We start from the raw sequence: 6000 nt of genomic DNA on the forward strand, positions 1-6000 counted from the left end.
TAACTGATCTTTCACTGTAAGTTTTTAGCAGAGGGACACTTTGTCTTTTTTTTTTTTTTTTTCGATTGACGATGTTATTAACTTATTTGTAACAAGAGCTTGAAGTTAGGTGTTTATTTTCGATTTAACATAATATTTTCCTTTCCATATCCGTTTGTGTTGCCAATAATTTGCTCTTAATGTAATTGATACATCTGAAGTTATTTGAAAATCATTAAACGGAAAATCCTTCCATAAATAAAACATTTTACGGAGTTCTCATTTAAAGTAGCGTAGGAACACTAGGTTAGTTATTTAATTTAAAATATGATTAAATGTTGGCCAATGTATCTTAACGAATATGCCAATATTCTCGATCTCTTAATACTCTATTGCGGAAATATTCATGCAATTTAGGCAGAAATGATGATTACATTCTACGTTAAAAGCTACGATGTTAATAGTCCACTTAATTAACCTGTGACCCAACTCGTCGGACTTGCACGTCCCTTGAGTGGAGCCTTCATGGATCTCCGACTGCATTGCTTCGCCGCGGCCTAACCCAACACTGAGATACAGAATTAAGATTTACAAAATGGTCACAGGGATTGCTGTCAGGGCACAATATCGAGCCAAAGATCGATACCCATACAGCTGGTGGTGATCTGGCAACCCTGTTTAGATCTGTGAACGACAGAACATTAGGAGAGCACACTTAACCAGAGCTTTCATCCGATAGGTGGCTAAGAGTCACCCATAAGGTTATGTATGAACTGCACGCCTTGCAGTACGTCTGACCTATTTCCGTGACCATAGAGTTAGTAAATAATACACTAGACAGCGCCACCGTCCGTGAGAGAATCACTGCAGCGAGCGAGCATGTTGAAATCTCAGCTGTTTGGGAAAAGCTCCCTCCATTGTACTCATCAGTGTAAATAGAGAACTTTTAAAACTGTGTGGATAATGATATGGTTTAACATTCTAACGTGTCAACATTCTCAGATACTACAGTATAGTTGTGATGCTTCTGTTCAGTAGAAAGAAAGCCCAAATAGCTTAAATACAGGATAAGTGCGTGATAAAAGAGGATGGTTGTTATTAAGTAACACAAAATCAATTTACTATCCATGTTAAGTCTTCAAACAACGTACTTTATTATTGGGAGTATGTATATTTTTCTATATTTGGTGTAAATGACCAGGACTTCAACAAAATTCTATCTAACGACCGAAAACATTCTCTCTCGTACGAAGCGAATGAGCGAGTTCTTAGGCCTACAAGTAATCATGACTGTGTTTCTCCGTAATGGTAGTGAATTCTTCCGAGTTAGGTAGTCATGAAAATGAAAACAGAAACGCTAGTACCATCAGATGATGTTCCCCCTCCATTCAGAAAGTCGGCTGCGAAAGATGTATGCAGGTCTCCAATCTTTTGTAAATATGAATGTGTCGATAGGTCAACATTTTTTTTCGATAAGTGGAAGAGGGGCTTTATTTTTTGTAACTTTTTAAATGTTTCTTTTTTTTTTGTACAAGTCAGTTATTTATATTGTCAATGTCCCTCGAAATCGGGGTCTTACAATTTGAGATACCTCTACCTGTATTATTTCGGTACATTTTCGAGAACTTCACACTGATAGGACATAGAGTAAAGCGTTTTCGCGGGGTTGGAGGACGGATTCACACGAGCTCAGCTGTCACTTTCCTTATGCAATACGAATTTCGATTTGTCTATTGTACTTACTGCAATGGACTGGGCGTCACAGAGCAGAACCACCAACATTATTCAGCACGAGCCGCCACTGGTTTCGGTGCAGCCCTCCTTTCCTCCTTCACAGCCATCTCCTTGGTCTGGGTGATGAGAGACTCGTCTATAACCAGCCTCGAATTGTCTGAGTCGGAGTCCATGGCTGAGCCACTCCGGTCTATAGGTTCAATCGAGTCCTGTAACTCCTCCCCTTGGCAGGGCAATGCCCCGGTCCCCGTTCACTCTCCCATTCCACTTCCCACTCAGTTCTGCTTTCCCTGTGCTGTGCACTTCTAGCTAGGGGCTCTCTTATAATGTTGGCCCGCCGGCTAGGTACCGTTTGCACTGGTATGTGCGTCTCTGAGGTCATGGTTGTGGTAGGGGTTGTATGTGTTATGGTGGTTGTAATTGTGTGAGTTGTGTTTGTGCGCGCCATGTTCTCAATGTAGCGCCCTGTGAGATGGGTATCCTGCTCCGCGTACAGTGCCTGCCCGTTGGGTGATGAACCCGGTACCAGATTCACTATACCTGACCGCAGTGACTTGTCCGATCTCGTAAGGCGTTCGTTGTGGGATTGGGTCTGCCCATTGTGCGGTACGCTCCCCTTATGTGCCACAGTACGGCCGTCTGCGCGTGCAGCGCTTAACGGTGTCCCTGTGTACTGGGGGGGGGGTAGTCGGCATAGTGACCTTTCTCCCTGTTAGAACCTCGGTTGTGGATCCCATGACCGAGGAGTTGTGTTCAGTTGGGAAAGGGAAGTGATACTCTGACAATACTGTAGAGGCACTGGTCTCGGTGGCTACCAGCTCTTGGGGTCCTTGTTTTCACGGCCGGAGTTATGAGGCCCGCTACTAGGGTAGAGTGCTGTGATAACAGCTGCTCCACCCTAGCGGTCGCGTCTGGAAGTTTTCGAAGCTCGTAGTATGTCTGTGAGGTCCGAGACTCATTGATAGTTTGCTCTTTCGAAAGTTTATTGCTCTTTTGGAAAGAATGAGCCTGGTCCTGTGTGTGTAACTATGGGGAATAGCTAGTGCGAACTAGTGAGCGTGGGCTGGTCCAACACGAATGGGGCCTTGGCTCACGGTAATACCTGTCTAACCCTAGGCACCGAAAGGTGGTAGCCGGTTGGGACGAGTGTGTGTCCATCTCGAAGTTCTCGACGGTCTCGTTGTAGGGCGAGCAGCGCATAGCACTATCCGCAGTCGTTGAGAGGAGAGAGAGAGAGAGAGAGAGAGAGAGAGAGCGAGTGAGAGGCAAGTACGTCCTTTCACTTCGACAGTCGAGCTGCTCCTCGGCGACAGGGATTTTTTCGGGGGGGGGCGAAGCCCGCTCCCCCCCGCGTGACCATCGACTCAATCTACATGGCCTCCGACATGCTATTAATCCTAAAGAAGAAAGAGATAGCAGGAAAGGGTGGGAAGTGTTACTACAGGAGTATCTGCCTGTACCCATGCTCAGCATGTTACCAGCCCAGATGTGGTGGTGGGTATCAATAGCAGTGTAAACGGGTAGTAAGGGTCAGGACTAAACCATATAGGCAGAAATAGAAAGATGCCTACATGTAAAACCTGACATTTTGTAGATAGCACATGCAAGGATGTGGTTCTGGAGAGGTCCAGGTAATTGCGTTAGTTGGGAATAGGTATCATGCTCAAGTCATAAGCCTATTCCACGCCAGTCCAGTTATTCAGGGGATCAGTCCTTCTGGGCACTGCTGTGGCTAGCGCGGGCCTTGCCGGATGTGGAGCCATGCGTCGTGTACCACTACGGCCTGCCGCACAGCGCCACCTCCTTGGGGTCCCTCGTACCCAGTCTCCGATCCTGGAGAATGAAGCCAAGCCCGCCCAGGCGGGGGCCTCCTGGAAGGGGGTGGGTCATGACGCCGGGCCTCCTTCCTCTCTACCGCGCCGTGGTCCGGTATACAAGACAACTGCGCAAGGGCCTCCATAAGAGTAGCGCAGACCGTGTAGTGATGATCACCACCACAGCAGTTGCACCTCACTTGGAGCCCACAGCAGACCTGACGATGGCCCCACCTCAGACAGCGGAAACACTGCAAGGGCTGTTGAGGGGGACGTTTCGATCTCCTGATTGCCGCTACCTGCTGAGGTCCTCTCCTGATTGGCTTCTCGGTCGACTGATGTCCTGGGTTCGGCTGCTGGGTCCTCTGGTGGTAGGCCGTCGTCTTCTTCTTCCTCCTCATGGTTCTGGGGCGGCGTCTCCTTCCCGGGGGTCTCTTCTCGGCAGGGGAAGAAGCCTCGTCCTGGTGGCCCTCCTCTCGGCCTGGAGACCTCGGGGTAGCGGGTGGCTCCACTGTGTCGCCATTTTCTCCCTCCTCCTGGGTGGTGGCGGCGTTGCTCGTTGCTGGCATCTCTGTGCGATCCCCGTCCTGTAGGGGGCGTAAGGATGTCTGCATCGTAAACGAGGTGCTAGCAGGCCGGGCCTGGGTAGCTGCCTCTGAACGCCCCTGTGACGTCTGCGTGGCTGTCTCCTGGCTGCCGATGCCGGTAGGGCAGTTCCTCTGGCCTGATATTCGGGTGACCTGAAAGTACGCAGAGAAGCTCCTCTCGTAGCGGCTGATCTGGCCTGGGTCCGTGGGGCGTATAATTATCGCCCAGTTCTCGATGTTCTCGACGGCGTCGGTGAAGATCTCCTTCCCTGCGGCCCCCTCGAGCCTAGTGAGGAGCTCGATAATGAGGTAGGCCTCCCTGTATGTATCCTGCCCAGGTCGGTACTGCACCAACAGAGCAGGGACGGCCAGGTTCAATGGGGCGGTCCTGTGGTGGACCCACAGAATAATCTCCCCTACTGCTTCCTTGAAGTTCTCTGGTAGGTCGTCTCGCAGTTCCATCATCCCTGTTGCTTCCTGAAATAAAAACCTGAAAGAGTATAGCACTAAAAAGTGCTTCCTGACAATGCTCGTACTGCGTACTTAAAAGTACAAACAGTAGACAATGCTCTTTCGGAGATGTACTAACATGTGCAGCTGCCTGACTAGTACTGCGAAAGTACAGAGCGCCTGGCGAAGAGAGAGAGAGAGAGAGGAACACGTCCTTCCACTACGGCAGTTGAGCTCGTCCTCGACAGGGATCTCAAGGACCAAGGGGGACGTTTTCATTCCCCTTCCCGAAGGGAAGGGGCGGGCCACCTAGAAGGTTACGCCTTCTCTCTGGCCAGGAGATTTGGCGGGGTTTGGGGGTTTGGATGTGTTGGATAATAAAAAGGGAAGGAGTTTATAGTTTGGTGATGTGAGGGATAGGCCTCTTGGCTAAGGTGCAGTGTCCGTCCTTTTGCTTTTTATTGATTTTCTTATCATGGTTTACATACATTAATTGGTTTTTACAAGCTTTACATACATTGGCTGGATTACAAACATTGACTTATATTCTAATGGGGGTGCGGTTATTTGGAAGGAATAGAGGGATGATTTGTTGGTAAAAGGAGGTGATATTGGCTAGGGAGGTAAGAAGTAGTAGAAGGAGCTGGGTGTTGTTATATGAGTTGGGAGGGGGAGTGAGACGGGTATGGTTCTGTGAAGGGGTGCGTTTGGGGTGGGTGGGTTTTTGCGGAGGGGAGCGTGATGATTCCACCCGGTGGTGCTTCCCGAAGAGTTTGATTCCATTTTCAATCAGGCGGTGGGTTTCTTCGGGGAGCTGGAGTTGTAGTCATACCATATAGGTTGGTCCTGTTGCATTATGGATTCTGCTTACTTTCTTCGGCTGGAGTCCTGTTCGTTGAAGTTCCTGGGTTATTAGTTCTGTCGGGATGGCTGGATTTATTCCTCGAATGACGCAGTTGGTGTGAGGTTCTGATGCTGGTGGAGGCGGGGTTGTTCTATTGGGCTCGGACTCGGGAGCTGGCGGCGGTGACGCTGTTCTTTCTGTGTCCATGGTGGCGTTGTCAATCGTTGGCCGGGTTGGGTTGGGGAGGGTGGTGGGGGACATCATAATAGGGGAGGAGTGGGTCATGGTGGTAGTGGTTATAGGGGTATAGGGAGAGCTGCGGGCGGGAGTAGTAGCCATGGTGGTAGTAATGGTAGTGACTAAGGTAGTGAGCGGATGGGTTGATGGCTGGGCTGGTGGGATATATGGCGGTGTCCTTATTGGTGGTGGCTGGCAAGGTGGCTTGGTTCCCGGGTCCGGTCAGAAGTCGTTTTCCAAGTGGGGTGGGCAAGGCTCGGCATAGTGCGGCTTGGCGTTGATGAAAATTCCATATCTTATTGCTGTTTGGACAGCTCGTTCCGAAGAAAGTTGGATGAGTATCCGGTCAGCAGGT

The sequence above is a fragment of the Anabrus simplex genome, chromosome 1 (genome assembly GCF_040414725.1).
Source record: "Anabrus simplex isolate iqAnaSimp1 chromosome 1, ASM4041472v1, whole genome shotgun sequence".
NCBI classification, from domain to species: domain Eukaryota; kingdom Metazoa; phylum Arthropoda; class Insecta; order Orthoptera; family Tettigoniidae; genus Anabrus; species Anabrus simplex.